This window comes from Neolamprologus multifasciatus, chromosome 9 (genome assembly GCF_963576455.1).
Source record: "Neolamprologus multifasciatus chromosome 9, fNeoMul1.2, whole genome shotgun sequence".
In the NCBI taxonomy this organism is placed as follows: domain Eukaryota; kingdom Metazoa; phylum Chordata; class Actinopteri; order Cichliformes; family Cichlidae; genus Neolamprologus; species Neolamprologus multifasciatus.
Genome location: NC_140447.1, coordinates 30,469,315 through 30,487,186, shown reverse-complemented (window position 1 = coordinate 30,487,186; position 17,872 = coordinate 30,469,315). Strand labels below are relative to the sequence as shown.

General features: G+C 39.1%; 1 pseudogene across 1 annotated transcript; it reads right to left on the bottom strand.

Moving 5' to 3' along the window:
• Positions 1–4,631: 4,631 nt before the first annotated feature.
• LOC146511844 (caspase recruitment domain-containing protein 8-like) lies at positions 4,632–13,185 on the bottom strand (annotated as a pseudogene). The gene is made up of 3 exons (XR_014875966.1): positions 12,590–13,185; positions 10,675–10,710; positions 4,632–8,855 (listed from the first exon to the last, which is right to left on the bottom strand). The product of XR_014875966.1 is annotated as a caspase recruitment domain-containing protein 8-like (transcript).
• Positions 13,186–17,872: the final 4,687 nt, after the last annotated feature.

The window sequence follows — 17,872 nt, the reverse complement described above, 5'->3', positions numbered from 1 at the left end:
AAATGGACAAATCTTGCACCCAACCGTTTGTGAATTAGATGTGCGCCTCCAGGGATTTATAATTCCGAAAAGGATTTGACAATTATGCGCTGACTCCACAGACAAGGTACGAGAAGGTGTCAGGGTAGGACAACGGAGGTAGGTGGTCTGGGTTTTCACTCCACTGCCATATTTCATACGGGTCCACATTACCGATGCACGCTATTCGTGGCCCTCTAAGATGGCGGTGCGCTCCCACAATACATTGCGGTGTGACGTCAACTCCAAATCCCTATTGGGTTTCACCAACTTTCTCAGGCTGCCTGGCTGTGTGTGTGCAATAAAGTTGAGGCTGAATGCTCTTCCACATGTGTGCCTTTAAAAACCCAAAAGTGATATTGCTAAAGCATGTAACCAATACATAAAAGAAATTTCCCATCATAGGTGTTAATCTGCCTTGACTAGCTTTGACCTTTTTGTTGACTATAAAAAATAAGAAATCAATCTTAGTTAAGATGAAAGAGTTTACTTTAAGCTTTCTCCCAGCGACTTCTTGGTTTCAGCAGCTATTGGGAAACAGGGAGGTGTGTTAGGATAATGGATCGCAATTATGTTTGCAAGGCTTCCTGAATCCAATGCTCCATCCCTCCCCACAGCCGGGCCACAGACCCCAACCTGCTCGTCTGTGCTCTCTACTGTCAGACAGAAACAAGGGTGTTGCATTTTGTAACTAACATAACAGAAAATTGGATAGTGATGTGGAAATGCCAGTAAAACCGTTCCATTTCCACTGAAAAGGCTTTTTGTGAAGTGTTGAAAAGCAAATAATGAAACAAACATTAATTGTTCTCACAAAGTTCCTTTCTTAAAGGAATGTTGTAGAACAAGGAAGTAAGAAGCTCTGTGAAAACACTGTAGTCACGTTGGTGCCAGAAAAGATTTAATGTCATGTTGGTGACGGATAATCAGGACCCAGTCACAGGGCTTCCTTAACAGTGACAGTGAATTTAGTGAAAACAAGGTGCAAAAATGGTTCAGACAAAACATGATTTCCACAGCAGTGACTGTCCCAGCTACAGGTGAACTGATCCCTCCCCCACACACTCTTCTTATCCCTCACTCCGAACTCTCCAACAGTTTCCTGGACACAAAGAGAACCAGAGTTGGGTTTCCTTCACAAAGTAACAAGACAGCGGTTTCATCCGATTGTTGTCATTCAACGATCCAAGCAAACTTTTCTAAATAGAGACTCTTGAGTAAAGACCCCCTTTCTTTTATGAACTTTAAATATTTTGTAGCCACTTGGTTTTTCACATTTGCTAAGATACATTTCATGTAATCTGTTTCTTAAAACACATTTCATTTCACAGTTCTTTGCTTTGTCAAAACCCATGAAATCCCAAAATGAAACATGTTCTCTCTTCTCCAAAACATTACACATGGCTATTTTATTCCTATATCATATGTATTATATATCATTACAGATAATTAAAAAAAGATAAGCAAGATGTTTTAGCTTCTTTTCTTTGGTGATGTGTAGTTTCCCCCCAGATATAGCAGTTACGGTACTTCTTTCATACACAACAAAAATGTAATCCATCCCAGATTGTAACTGGTCCTGAAGGTTTTTCATGTTCCAAGTAGAATAAAGGGCCATGCTCCAACTGATGTTTAACCAGTATTTTAATCTTCTTTTCACCAGCAAACACCGTGAAAAACTATGGTGAAATGATCAATGAAAAACACGGATATTATGTCAGCAGAATAAAAATTACAATTCAAATAAAACGTACACACAAAGTAAATGCACAAACATATCGTGTGTACCTTTTTACTGAGCATTCATGAGCAATTGTAGTCCATATCGTCCATATTTCCACCTTTTACACAAGTCAGCCTTCTCTTTCTGGCTGGAGCCCTCAGTCTCTGGTGACATGTGCGCTTAACCCTTTAAGACCTACCATAGAACCAAGTCCTCCAGAGCTGATATTATATTTTTACATGCTGTGGAGCCATTTTTGGGAGCATTTCAAGTTGCTATACATCAATACAACTGTTATAGCCCAAATTTTAATCATATGTATGCATTAAGTCCATAGTAGATAAATTGCAAAAAAGTGCAATAAACTACAAAAAAATTTAAAATCATTTGTTTTTGTTGTTTTTTACATATATTTCCACTTAGAGAAATTTAAGAGGTTTATCCCTCAAAACTTTAAATACAATAAAGTTGCAAAAAATAGTTTACAACCACAGGAAATTTATTTTGAGTGTCTTCATAGTTTTACTTTTGGGATACACCAATTTTTATATACTGCAGAAAAAACGAAAAACAATCCTATGACGCAAATTTTGAAAGAAAACAGCATGTGCATCAAAATAAACTATTTAAAGCAGTGCAATTTGAGTTCTGAGCATCCCAGAAACTATTCAGGAAAGCATAAAGTCAAACATGACTTTTAAAAACACCAGTGTAGGCTTTTAAGGCCTACAAGTAAAAAAAAAAATTACCTCAATTCCGGTTTTGGGCAGGTAATGGCAGACATGCGATAGTTCGCGCTGCCATCTATTTTAATGTAGGAAGTGTTACAAACAGCTGATCGGATCGGCAAAGCCTGTTTCTGGAATATTATGTTTTTGTTGCTGCAAGTGCTTTTTATGCAATTTTTGCAAAGCTATATGTGGAAGGAAACTGTGACCGAGGACAAGCTGATGGTTTAAGATGCAAGTACAACTCCCCCGGTTTCATATGCCAAAAAAAAATTATTGCATATGTAGAACACCACGAGACAAACATTTGTAACTGCACAGAAAATTCCAAGATTTATATCAGTGACTTTCAGTAGAGATTTGAGTAGCTCCAATGGCAGTTGTTTTCATGCACATTGTCTTCCACTGACAGAAAAGATAAGATAATGGCGATAAAATGGATTCCTTTCAGTCAGCAACAAAAATCAACATACGTGTTCAAAAGAAAAAAAAACATCTGATAAGAGCAAACAAAACGAACATCCAGTCTGACTCGTGCAAATGTTTTACTGAAGTCCGACTAGTGAATTCCTGAAATATTCCTGTTTCTAATGTTGTGCATAGTTACTGTCACATGGCTACCTTCAGTTTGCATTTACTGATAGAGAAGTAGAAAGTGAAATATAGATAAAAAGAAGAAGACTATTCAAAAGCAGCCCTGGCGGAGTCCATCACCCACACGGAACGAGTCCGACTTACTGCCGGCTATGCGGACCAAGCTCTTGGAAAGGTTGTATGTGGATTGAATGGCCCATAGCAATGATTTAAAAGGGTAAATGTAAAGATGTCAGCACAGATTCTGTGATTGTCCTGCTTTTGGTTTCCTCTGTGCAGGATATCAAACCGTGGCTTCTTCAGGTTCCACCTGCACCGAGTTTAAGAGCACTCTTATTGAGCAAATGCCTCCCCCTGCTGGCTGATGAAGGTATAAACAGTTTAAGGGAAATTATCTTGTAACACACTTTCAAGTAAATTTAATTAATTTGATACCTCGTTAAAGGCCGTCTCAAAGCTAAAAGTTGTTTCACTTTACTTTAAACAAGTTAAATAACCATGGGGACAAGTTATTATAGTTAATAAAGCAAACTAGAAACTGAAAATCTAAAAATAAAAGTGAGAATATAATGCTGAAAAACACTCTAAAGAGCAGACTAAAAGCTAACTCACATTATTGCATAATTTCAAAACAAAGCAAGAATTTAAAGGTAAATATGTTTAGCTGTTTGGTTTCTGTCAGATTTGTAGAAACAGATTCAAACACACATTAAAGACACTTTAATGTTTGTTTCCCTTTATTTAAACTCAGACTAGGATGTTGAAATCACTGTCATCATTCAGCTGTCTTTGAAAATGTGACGTTTGTGGATTTTTAAATCAGAAACATACAGAGAAATGTGTGCTTCCTGCCATAAATAAAAAGTGAGATCTGCAGTAAAAAACAGTTTACAAATACTTTAAATTTTATATAACTGTTATGAATCAAATACAATTTGAATTTAATGCAAATTCTTTCAAAGAATTATATTCACCTGTCAGATTTGGTTCATTCCACACAGTCACAAACACTTAACAGAAGAACACAAAGTGCAAAGTTTAAAAGCAAGAAGTCACTGTAAATCAGTGGTTCCCAAACTTTTTTCGCTGGGCCCCCCTTTGTTTTACAGAAAAATGATCGCGCCCCCCCTCACGCACGCGCACATCCTCCAACCACACACGCCCATATTTTGCTCAATTGCGGTTTATTTCACACCTTAGTCATTTAGTAAACAATTAAGCAAATACAAGTAATCTACAGGTAGTAATAAAATAAACTACTAACTCTTTTACACTACGTCCGCACCTACACGGGTATTTTTGAACACACAGCTGTTTTGTCCACACGTAAACGGCGTTTCGAATCACCAAAAACGGAGATTTTTTTAAAAGTGATTTTTTGCATTTGTGGACGAGGAATATAGAGTTTGTCACACAACGTCAAGGGTATGTGCCTTTTTTCACGTCACGCTGTGCTCCACGTTATTGCAGAATGGCAGATAGAGACGAAATACTGTTAATCTGACTATGCAGGTTTTACACACTTACATACACACGCAGTTACTGTCCCTCCATTTACAAAGGCAGAGGCGTCATGGTGCAATTATTTTACATGTAGTAGTTTTTTTCCTGTGTAATAATATTCAACATTGCTATCAATACGTTTTTCAAAAAATGCCTCTCTGTGCAAAATAGGTTCAAAAACATAAACCTCTGTGGGATCCTGTTTGTCTGTGATTTGAACCGAGGGAACAAATCCTGGCAGGATCAGCCTGATGTTATTTGTATCCCACTGTAACTTTACTGTATAAAGAGCAAACATCTCCAAAATGTCAGGAGTAGTTAGTCATTACAACAAGTGTTTGTGAACTAAAAATCAAGAATGTGGGATCCTGTTTGTCCGTGATTTGAACAGCCCAGCGCTGCTCCCGATGCAAGGAAAACCAATCCTGCAGGGAGACCTACCTCGGCACTTGTGCAGGTGAAACCAAAGGGAAGATGTGCTTCACCATGTTTTCTAGTCTTTGGCTTAGAATGAAGTTGGTTTGGAAACATATTCAGCGATGCTTCATCTCCTGCTTTGCGTTTGTGTGGGCGCCCTGTGCTAGCAGTGTCCAAGCTTTGTTTTTTTGTTTTTTCCTTTTCATGCCGTGCCCCCCCTGCAATGGCTCTGCGCCCCCCCAGGGGGCGGGCCCCACACTTTGGGAAGGTCTGCTGTAAATTAACATAAGAAAGCATACAAAAGCATCACAGAATTTTAAAACAGCACTCATTATAAAACACACAGAATAAAAAAAAATATATGCAGCTGCAATATTTGATGAAATGTTGAAACTGTATAATTTGAGAATCACAATAAAAAATGTGTTCTTCACTCATCAAAGAAAGATGAAAAAAAATGACTTTGGCACCATTAAAGAAAAACATTTTACAGACTTTTAAAGATACTTGCAAATATTTGAGGGGAGAAGTCTGAATGGGAAAGATAAAATACAGTCATGTCTCCTTTTTCATTGTCCTCTTACAGGAAGCGTGCTAATGCAATTTGTCTTTACGAACATTTTATAATGGAAAATTAACAAGGATGAGGTCCTTGAAATCATGCACTTGGAAAACCATTGTTTAAAATTTTAAGTATCTTATCTTCTATGAATTAATGTACAAGTGACAGGGTTAAACTCTGAAACTGGTCGTAATGTGCATTGTTTTTATTTACTTTTCCTATTCATTTTATTATATTCTTAGAAAACAAAACAAAACACAACTAAAAAAAAAATAGATGCATCGCACAAAAGCATGTTTAAAATTCTAATTGAAGTAGTAACCACACATTTGTTTTTTTTAAATCAATGTTGATGTACAGTACTGTGTTCACACTGGCCAATTTGCCCTTTTTATGTTATAGAGAAAGCCCTTTAACTTGCACAGCTACACTGTCAGTCAAAAGTTCTCACCTTCTCATTTCATCGTTTTTCTTTATTTTCATGATAATTTACATTGTAGAGTCTCAATGAAGGCATCAAAACTATGAATGAGCACATATGGAATTATGTAGTAAACACAAAAAGTGAGAAATAGCGCAAAACATGTTTTATATTTTAGATGATAAAACATGTTTTCTTTTAGATAGCCACCCGTTGCCTTGGTTACTGATTTACACACTCTTGGCATTCTCTCGATGAACTTCATGAGGTCATCGCCTGAAATGGTTTTCCAACATCCTGTTCATTCCTTGTGTTTCTTGGACCAATAAATCTCTTCTGCTTGTTGCTTTTCCTTAGTAGTGGTTTCTCTTTACTTAGAATTCATATCATGACAAGAACCATCAGCTAATGGTTGTCAAATGGGAATGTCAGCCATGTACCAATCTGACTTCTGCACAACACAACTGATGATCCCAACCCTGTTAAGAAGCCAAGTTCCACAAACGAATCCTGACAAGGCACCTGTGAAGTGAAACCATTTTAGGTGACTACATTATGAAGCTCATAGAAAGAAGGCCAAGGGTTTGCAGCAGTATCAACAAAGCAAAAGGTGGCTACTTTCGGGAATCTGAAATATTAGACACATTTAGAGAATTATTTTCTTTGCTACATGATTCTGTATATTTTGCATAAAAATATCTGATGTCTTCAGTTTGTACCCACAATGTAGAAAGTAGTAAAACTAAAGAAAAACCATTAAATGAGACGGTCAAAACTTTTGACTGACAGAATATATTTAAAGTGTTTTATCAGATACTTTTAAGACCAACATACTGTTTTTGGATTTTTCCCAGCCTTTTCCCTGCTGACCCTATATATACGCAAACATGCAGGTAATTGCTTCACTTTCTCCCCACGAGTTCTGCAAAAACAAAGTCATAGAATACCCATTCAGTTTAAACCGAGATGCCCGCAAAAGGTTTTTTCAAGCTCACGGAGAAAGTTAATAAACTCTAAACTGGCAGCATCACCTTTATTCCTCACAGTGTCGATAACAAAACGAGCCTTTTCCCTTTTGTTTTGCTTCGCATCTGCTGCCTCCCTCTCTGCATCAGTTATCACCTTTTTCTCCAGCAGTTTGTCGATCAAGCTGCTGAGATTAGGTTCTGATATCCCTTCAATGAAGCAGCTTCGTGTGTTTAACAGCCTCTCAGAAGGAGGATGATTCAAAGTTCCCACTGTAGGGGAGAAAAGACACAATTTTCTTTCCCAAACACAGGTGGAGCTGCTCTCATCTTTCAGACTGAGGTTAACATCTGTGAGGATTCTTCTTAAAGACACAAGGAATGACGTAAAGTAGCTGTCGTAGTACTCATCATCAAAACCAGCTTCTTTTGGTTCAACTGTAATCAGATCATCCTCAGGAACAGCAGACAGAGTGTAAACCTGCTTTGGATGCAGTTTGCAGTGAGGAGATGTATCTACAGTATGTAGATACATCTCTCATCTCCAATTAGTTTCCTCCTGGTGCGCTGTACATCACGGATCACGATGTTCCTTGGAAGCAACAACACACTGAGCTGAGAGCTGAGATCAGGATCAACTGGGGGTTTGTAGAAGAGCAGAACCAAAGCTTGGACTGGGTCAGGAGGAGAGTCTTTATCACTGACAATACCGTAACCAGAAAACCCTGTGATGTTTATAACAACGTGACTTTCTGTTATCCGCTGAGGGGTGATGAACTCGATGCCCTCATCCTTCACATGAGCGACCTGCAAGAACTGACCTCCACCTGTGGAGATGAGCTCACAGTGTGGGAGACAAAGCTGACACACAGACTGCTGCTGACATTTGATGTCAAACAGGGGTCCTGCAGGCTTCTTGTGGTATTGGGCCAGCAGCTTCCTGTTCCACGGGACAGTCCTGTAAACCACGTCTCCTTCTCCCTTCATTAAAAACACCAGGCCGGTCACACTGCACTGGTACAGGCCTGGATAGGAGCACTGGAACGTGTAGTTTTCATCATCAAAATCATCACTGATAACTGGTGTAAACTCATTTAACAGCGTATCAGGTGAGCTGTTTACTTGTGTAAAGTTGTTCTTTTCACAAGGTATTTTGCTCAGTGAGACCATGCTGTGAGAACAAGGCAAGAGGCAGGACCTGCTGGACAGCCCACTAGATCCAGATGTTCCTGAAGGTTTATAATGGCATGGCTTCAGACTTCATAATACTGTGTGTCACGATTTCTTCACTCTCAGGATTTGCAGTGCTGCTACCTGCTGCTGATTTGTCAACAACAGAGGTCACAGAGAGGAAGCAGGAAGGAGGATATTCAGAGTGACTTGATTTTGGATTTTGGAGCCGATTAACTTTCAGCCCATCACCTGGAGTGTTAGAAAGGAAGCTTCCTGTTGTTTCTGTCTGTGTTTGCTTGTGTTTAACACGAGGAATTGACTGATCTTGATCAAACATCGGTTCTGAAAGTAAGCTTTTTGCCTTTTTTGTTTCACTTTTCTTGTGTTTACCATGAGGGAGTAAATCAGAGCCTGTTCTTTTTGTCTTTTTTCTTTTCTTTCCCTTCATTTCATACTGTTGTGGAACATCGTTTCTTGACAAATTAGTTAGTTCAGCTATTTCTCTTCTATTCCATGCTGGATTGTTAGACTGGTTGCCGTCATGTATCGGGGCCTTACAAGACTCACAAATGGCAAAAATGTTTTCTTTGCCTTTAGTGCTCTCACTCCCAGGCCAAGTTTTCCTCCTTGGATTTGTGTTTGATGGTATATCCATTTTTCCTGTATCACTGTGTTTCATCTTGTCTCAGTTTTCACTGACTACTGTCAGAATTTCTCTCATGACCTTTTTGGCTCTTGTAGTTTTCACCTGCTGGAAACAGAATAAAAAAACAAAATAAATTACAATTAAAACCCTTATAAAATAATCAGTGCTCCATGATTTCAAATAGTCCCTTAGCGTGCATCTTAATATTACAATGGTAAATGTTTCATTAACTGTAATCTTAAAAGAAATACACATCAATCTAAATCTGACACAATATTACAACAATGTGACAGTTACAGCTGAAAGTCTGAATGGCATGTGCTGTGTTTACACTGCTTAAACTGCACGCCTCATATGCATTCTTCAAAGAAAACTATGTAGCTGGTTCTTGTATTTCCACAGCACAAGCCAGTTGTCAGTTTTTAAATGCAGATTTCCTCTGGTGATGACCTGTTTCTGTGAATGAAGACGAACAGTTTTGCTGTTAAATTTTCCTTTTGTGTTTGTATATTAGTTTCAAGCTGTTTATTTAGCATAAAATATATATGGTTGAAGTAATAGAAAACATTTGTATTTTAAGGTGCATTTTGGCATATATTTTTGAGAAATACCATAAAAGTCAGGGAAACCTTCATAACTCTAGCATGACAGATATTAAACTTACATGGAGAAAAATCTGTACTGTAGCTATTTCAAGGACTGGGCGATATGACTCAAAATTCATATCTCAATATTCTTTAGCTGGATGGTGATTAGGGCTGCCACAAACGATTATTTTGATAGTCGACTAGTCACCGATTATTTTTGCAATTGGTCGACTAATCAGATCATCATCCATTGGACATACAGCTTATTGCACCAGCAGCATCTGCTCTTATATAACTATCATTAGCTAACAGCTTTAAGTGTTTAAGGTATGTGCTAACTAAAAATAAAGACAAGATGATAGTTTATTAAATTTTAATGAAATTTGCAGATTGTTTCGGTGAAGTTTAATAAACTCCTTGCTATCTAAAATATAACAGGACACCAGAGTAAATTCTCGAGCATCTCACACTTCTGGTAATCAGCTGTCTGCTTGATGTTTATTCAGCTGTGTAAAAACTATAACTTTAATCTCAGGCAAACCGATTTACTCAGGAACAAATAAAATACTAAAAAAAGCCAAACAATAACATTTTTAAGTTAAGTGACTTATATATCATGTTTAACCTGAGTAGCGAAAGACGGCGGTGGGTTTGAAAAAGATTTGCCGTTAGCCTTGCCTCCGGCTTGCTATCGAGCTAGTGGGTAACAGACATCTCCCGAAAAAGACGGAGCGCTTTTGAAAATATGAGGTGTCTTGATAAACTGAGCAGATATTTGAGGTTTACACAGCTACATTCTCGCCTGAAAATATGTTAAACGTTTATTTTGTGACCCAGAAAGAATAATAAGAGTAACATTAAAACTAACTAGCTGCCGCCATTGTTGGAAACTGAGCTGGGCTGTGCTATGAATTCTGGGACGCAGCTTATTCTTCTTCAGGGTTTAACGGCAGCTGGCATCCTTGTACATGCAGTGCTGCCATCTTCTGTTTCAGTCCGTTATTACACTCTTAAATCCTACTACTTATTCCTGCGTCGTTTGTGATCTTACAAAGCTTCAAACAACGCGTCGACTATTAAATCAGTCATCGATGATTTTGATAGTCGACGAAATCGTGACTAGTCGACTAATCGTGGCAGCCCTAATGGCGATATATGATATATATCTCAATGTATTTTTAAAGCCATGAAGTAAGAACAAAAAAGAGAGTTCGAAGTCAAAGCTGTGTCCTCCTCTACGCAGGAGCAACCATCACCCTAATAGGTAGATGACCTACAGTCGGCCCCAAAGGTGCAAAGTTGGTTGTACAACAAAGGGGCTGTGAAAAACGACTCACCAAAGGTCCCACAGCTACAGGCTTATCCTCGGTTCACTGCAATGAACAAAAACAAACAAACATTAAATCACAAAAAAAATAGAACATTTAGCACCAGGCTCATGATTCACAGTCAAACTGCAAAACCTACTACACGCATATAATAATAGGAAACACACACACACAAGAATGTAAAAGTGCACGTGTCTAGTAAATTACACACCACAGGTGAACTGTCACCTGTGCTCGTGTTGGTTGTTATGACATGACACTCCAGGAGTGTCGTATGGAGCGAGTCAAACGCGCAAGTACAAAAATTTGTCTTTCTTCCACTTTTGCTCACTTCTGCTCTCCTACACTGACGCCTGACTGTTCGGGTGGACTCATTTAACAAGGGCTAAGGAATACATTTTGGGCGTCTGGTTTTTAATGTGGCCACAGAAAAAATTGATCCCTGTTGTCTTTACTTACTGATTGTTTTTAGTCTTGACAATCCACATTGCTGGCATTGCAACATGTTGGTGGGTAGATCTGGATTTACCAGGGGTAAGTGCAGCCACTCATAGAAGCAGGTGCAGATGTGTCACAGGTTAATCTGGCTGTAGGCTGTGGCACTTGGCCAGAGCTGGCGCTGGTTGACTCGACTCAATTTGAGTGCACACAAAATAAACTGCACGCTTTAGTTGCGAAGCGAAAACGCTAAAATCTGAGTAATAAACCTTACGAGGGGACGATAACGATGACAAGATTCTCCCGATCGTTTACTCTTGCTGTCCCGTGCACAGCATCAGCGGGGTGTTGATCGCCTTGCGCATGAGAATATCACCAGGTAAACGCGACATTTTTAAACATTTTGTTGTTCCACAGCAACAAGGCTGATGGAGTGTGTTTGAGATAACCTCACAAATGTCACAATGACACATTTGGCGTTTGCTGCCATCAGAATTTTTAGAAGCAGAAACTACAGACTACTGCGAGCCACTTTAAACCGAAACTCTGAACCCAACAGTGTTCCAGATTAACTGGCTTTGGTCTAACAGATGTGTGGTAGACTTGCTTTCCTCAGATTTCAGTACGTAAGCGTAGAGCTGCCACCCAGGCAAAAGAAAAATAGAGTTATATCACGTTATAACGTAAAAAGTTTATTGTTCTAACAATATACCTTTCACGTTTGAACAATATAATATCACGTTCATACAATATAATATTTATATTGTACGAACGTGATAATTATGTATATTGTAATAACGTGATATCATATTGTTCAAACATGAAGGGTATGAAAGGTGGACATTGCTGCTCAATCAAAGGTGCCTGGTCAATGTTTTTCATTAGTAATTTAGCAAAGTTGATGGTGTGTGTGTCTGTGTGAGTGAAAGACAGAGAGGGAGAGCGAGAGACAGATTTTGTATGATAAGCTTCATGTTATGGACGCACAGTTTGGGCACTCAGGTCGCATCAGAGCATCAGGCCGTATAGTGTGAGACCTGCATCGTGACCTATGAACTTCTAACCTCTGCGATTTAATTGTACAGTTTGAGCAGGAGCTGAATAACGCGACTAAAAAAAAAAAATCGCACAGCGTTTGCCCAGCTTAATGCAGACTGTTTAAACTAAACAAGCTGCTGTTTCACATAATAAACCCTGTCAGCCGCAGTATTGCCTTCTGTTTTAACACTAAAGCAGTAGAGACGAGCTGCTTGTATGTGCGTTTAACTCTAGCGTCATTAACCAGGCTAGCTGTTAGCTTATAGCTCACGCTAGCTAACCAGCTAGCAGTTAAAAGGACAGCCAAAGCTGCACAAAACACCCAAACTTATCTCACTACAACGTAGCGCCGAAAATATGACTCGCAGCTCGAGCTCGACACAGCTGCTGTAACATCAGACTGACATCCAGCTAACCACAGCTAAAAAGATATTTAGAGAAAACTTACCGTTTCCTCAGGTTACACGAGCTGAGTTGTTTCACGCTGAAAAGTTGGTTTGTTTTGGCTCTCACTGAAGACACCGACGCTGAAGACATAGCTGTTCTTTTGTGCTGCTTTTAAGCAAAGCACTCTTTGTATGTGAGGCCAAAGGTGTTCATCCTCTTCATCTCTAGCGTAGACTCTGCCATCATATTTCTTCTTTCCGTGTGTCCGCTAGTGATGGGTCGTTCGCGAACGAAATGGCTCTTAGAGCCGGGTCTTTGAAGTGAACGACGCGAGCCGGCTCCTTATTGGGAGCCGTGAGGTTTTTTTTTTTCTTTCTCTCACCCTCTCTCTCGCCCTTTTTTCCGCTAAACTCTGCATGCGCGGCCTGTACTTTGCGCTGGGCAGAGGGGGGGAGGGGCGTTAGTTACACTCGCAGTAGCACAGGAACAGAGCCAGAGAGAAAGAGAGTGAGGGACAACAACGTCACATTAGAAAGGTATAGTAATCATCCACTATTTTCAGTTGCAGATGATAAAGGATTCAGAAATCATGCAGGCCCATATGACAGAGAATGTGCATCTTCTTTTTGTTTTAATATTTAAATTTATATTTAATTGTGTTGTGGTTTGCAGTGTTTCGTGTTGTTTCACGTTAAATTTGTTTAAAAGGAAAAAGCTGAAAATTTAAATAGTTAAAAGTTTAAAATGTAAATAGTTGTTTTTTGTATTATATGATTTATTTATTACATTTTATGTGGAGTAAATAAATAAATAAAGTATACTTATGGTGGCCCTTAGAAACAAAGCACGTACAAACTCCAAAACACATACAAACTCCTAAGCACGTACAAACTCTAAAATGCGTAAAAACTCCAAAACACGTAAAAACTCAGAAGCACGTACAAAAGACAACAGAAGTGCTCCAGGATGCAGGGCGCAGTGTTGAGCTTTTGTTACTTAGTGGCTACACAAGCCAGGAAGTATCAACAACTGGATTTGGTGTGTGGTAGTAACAGGTAAATGAACTTTTTTTTTTTTAATTATTTGAATAAATATGAGTGCTTGTCTATAAATACACAAACAATACACACATGCTTTCAATTGTATAATTTAAGTGATCTGGGTAGCTCTGTTTTGGAAGTTCAGTAAACGCTAGAAATGTGTTTTGGAGTTTGTGCGTGCTTTTTTGGAGTTTGTATATGCTTTAGAGTTTGTACGTGCTTTGTCACTAGGGGCCATATATAAACATATATAAATAAAACCACTTTTTTTTACATTAGTAATTCCTTTTCTGCATAATTTTATATTATTGTTAATGATTAAATAATTAAAGCAACAAAACAACCTGAAGAGCCGGTTCGGAGCCGAAAGAGCCGGCTCTTTTTAGTGAGCCGAGCCGAAAGAGCCGGATCTATAAAAAGATCCGGAAATCCCATCACTAGTGTCCGCTACTTTGAAACGCTTGGGCCGCTCTGCCCGCTACGGTTTCAAACTGGTCATGTGACTGCATGGCCACATCTGATTGGTAAAGAAGTTACCGGAAACTCCACTGACGGCATGTTATCTAATGTGTTAAACTATTTTTTTTTAAGTAACGAGTCGAATTTTGCAAATGTAGCGGAGTAAAAGTACCGTTTCTTCTTCATAAATGTACTCAAGTAAAAGTAAAAAGTATCGTGCAAAACAGGTACTTAAAAAGTACATTTTTTTCAAAGACTTACTAAATTAAATGTAACGGAGTAAATATAGCTCGTTACTACCCACCTCTGCATAGTACACCCATCTGCTTTACAATTCCATTTTTCTGTCTCTCACTTCAGATCTTAATGTTAGAATTAATCAAGGCCGAAGTTTCAAATAATCAGGTATACAGATAATTCGTGTAAACAAACAACAGTTAGACCCTTCCTTCAAAACAATTTAAAAGTGTAACGTTAACAAGTAAATTGGTTAGAGATGCTGCTCTCTTATTTCCGTACCTGCTGCTGAAGCTCCCATTTTCAACTCAATCAGGCATTTCCTCCTTCGACTCAAATAATTTAATAAATACATTTTAAAAGTCGCAATTACTCTATCGATGCTACTCAGGACAAGACGCAAACGTTTGTAATCCTTTCAAGTTATTACAAAACTCCCGCCGATTTTTTTTCTTCTTCTTGGCAAACAGCAAAATGGTGCATTATCGCCACCAACTGGTGTGGAGTGTAGACCGAAATGACAAAAAATAAAAATTAAAAAATTAAATCCTCTCAAACAAAAGAGTCTGCTTAAAAATGGCCTGATAACGTTCACTTATTTACACTTAAGAAAACAAAATGGTGGCTCGTTTGAAGCTGACGGTCCGGTGCGTGTGTCAAAAAAATCAACACTTCAGCTTCAGAAGCACCGAGTCGAAGCTTGATTCGTTTGGCCAGAGTCACGTGATGAGTGACGTCCGAAGCTTCATTTAGAACCTAACTGCTTCGGTGTCTGATTTAATGGTTTAGAAGGAAGTGAATCATTCGCAGGATTTGTGGAGTGTTTTGATGGTGACAGATAGCAAACTACTGATCACTGATCATCAACCACTGATATGGAGCCAGCGAGGAAGAGAGGAGGTTCTGTTGTGTGGGAGTATTTTGAGTAGATTTTGGTCAATTTTAGTTGGGTTTGCCAGCTTTGTGTTCTTGTTGTTTGTTTTTGTTTTGTGTGTGTTTATTTTATCTGAAAACGTAAAAACTTAAAATGTCATAATTTTTTCATAATATAAATATCATTAAATAACTTTAGAAAAACTTCCATTTGACTCTTTACATTTAATGTTATATATATATATTTTTTTTTTTTTAAATTTATTTATTTATTTTAAATAATCTTAAAATGTTCCATCCATCCATCCATTCGCTTCCGCTTATCCTTTTCAGGGTCGCGGGGGCGCTGGAGCCTATCCCAGCTGTCATAGGGCGAGAGGCGGGGTACACCCTGGACAGGTCGCCAGTCTTTCGCAGGGCCAACACACAGGGACAGACAACCATTCACTCGCACATTCACACCTAGTGACAATTTGGATTTTTCCAATTAACCTATCCCCACAAGCTGCATGTCTTTGGACGGTGGGAGGAAGCCGGAGTACCCGGAGGGAACCCACGCAAACACGGGGAGAACATGCAAACTCCACACAGAAAGACCTGATGGTGGAATTGAACTCAGGACCTTCTTGCTGTGCGGCAACAGTGCTAACCACCGTGCCACCGTGCTGCCATTCTTAAAATGTTAGTCTGCCAAATGTGCAGAAATTTAATGTATTTATTCTCTTTAGCTGATAGTTTGTGGGGCCCAGGTAGACTGTATAACTGCATCTCTACCAGTTTCTCTGCACTCCAGCCTCTTCTGTTCCACGTGAAGGGATTTTCCTTAATGCAGGAGAAATTATCTCCACAAAAAGGACAACCCGTTCTCACTCCCGACGCGTAAAATATTTGACTTGGAGACAATCATGGATGATACCTCCCACCCACTCCATGATGTGCTCGCTAGCCATAGGAGCGCGATCAGTGAGAGACTGAGATTACCAAAAAGCACCACTGAACGACACAGGAAATCATTCCTGTGTCCATCTCCCTGTAAAACTCCTCCATCTAACACACTGTAAACACTGCAATAGTTAGACCATTTTTACACACGCTCTTTTCTACTCTGTAATGTTCCTGTCTATTTCCTTGATATTTATTTATAATCACATCTGTCACGTCTTTGGGTACCTTTATTATTTGGTGATTTGTAAATATTGTCCTATTCCTTATATCTTAACATGTTGTATTGCTAAATAGTGTAATCTGTTTTTATTAATGTTACTGTACTGGAGCAACTTTAACCCATATAATTTCCCCAGGGATTAATAATGTCTTGTCATTCTGATTCTGATTGCCCAGCCTGGCTGCTTTGGTGTGAAGAAACCTGAGTAATCACACAGGTCAAATCTAATCAGTCACACTTGTCATTTCAGCTCCCCTCTTGATCGTGTCACTTGTTAACACTTGTTTAAGAAGCCTGGACTGCAGACTCCAAGGGAAGAAATTGCTTAAAAAAGGCTAGAGAAACCAATCAGGGCTATTTGGAGGAATAAAGATTAATACTCAGATTTATACCTCTAATGTTTCACAAAGAGTTAACAAGTGAATGTCCACAGTTTACACTTTATTTGCAGATCTTGTTAAAGCAGTTTGGCAGGAACAAAGCAAAAAGGGAAAATAAGAACAATCAAATAACATCAATTCTACTTATTTAATTAACCCACTCTAACCTAATGCTGATTTTGTTCTTATATTTGGGGGAGAAAGCTTCGTGGTAGGGATGCGCCGATACCGATACTGGTATCAGGTATCGGGGCCAATACTGTAAAATGTACTCATACTCGTAAAAGTTAACCGATACTAACTTATTTCATTAGTCAGAGGGTGGCTGGTCATTTCTGTTGTAGTTTTTTAGATTGGCCACTAGGGGGACATCCCGCGCTAAACAGGCACAGGGTTAGACGAGTGAGACTGGCAGCTCCAGATAAAAAAGAGAAACTGGAGGCTGCTGTAGCTAGGCTAAACAAAATGTCAACAGTGTGGAACAGCCAACTTTAACTCAGGTTTTGGAAAAGCGAAGAAAAATGTCAAGAGAAAATCGACGGGCAGTTAAAATAACAGAGGCTCTGACTCATTTTATCGCTCTGGATGACCAGCCAATGCCGGTCGTGGAAAACATAGGATTGAACCGTCTTCTCAGCATACTCGAGCTGCGATATGAAATAGGACACTCTGCAATAATTTAAAAGTTTATTTTATTCTCAAACGTAATTTGTACACAGCAAATCCAGCATGTCCAAATTAACACGGTCAGATTTGATTTCAACACTATTAATGGATTGGATTTATATAGCGCTTTTCAAGGCACCCAAAGCGCTTTATAGTGCCACTATTCATTCACTCTCACATTCACACACTGGTGGAGGCAGCTACAGTTGTAGCCACAGCTGCCCTGGGGCAGACTGACAGAAGCGAGGCTGCCATATTGCGCCATCGGCCCCTCTGGCCAACACCAGTAGGCGGTAGGGTAAAGTGTCTTGCCCAAGGACACAACGACCAGGACAGAGAGCCCAGGGATTGAACCGGCGACCTTCCGGTTACAGATACGCTTCCCAACCCCCTGAAAGATGTAACAGTGTACATGTTCTCACTTTCATTAGAATTTTGTTTATCAAAAGGTCTGACATAGGCGAGCTGGTAAATGCAAATAACAGCATTCTCATCACTTATTTCTTCAATACAATATGCATGTC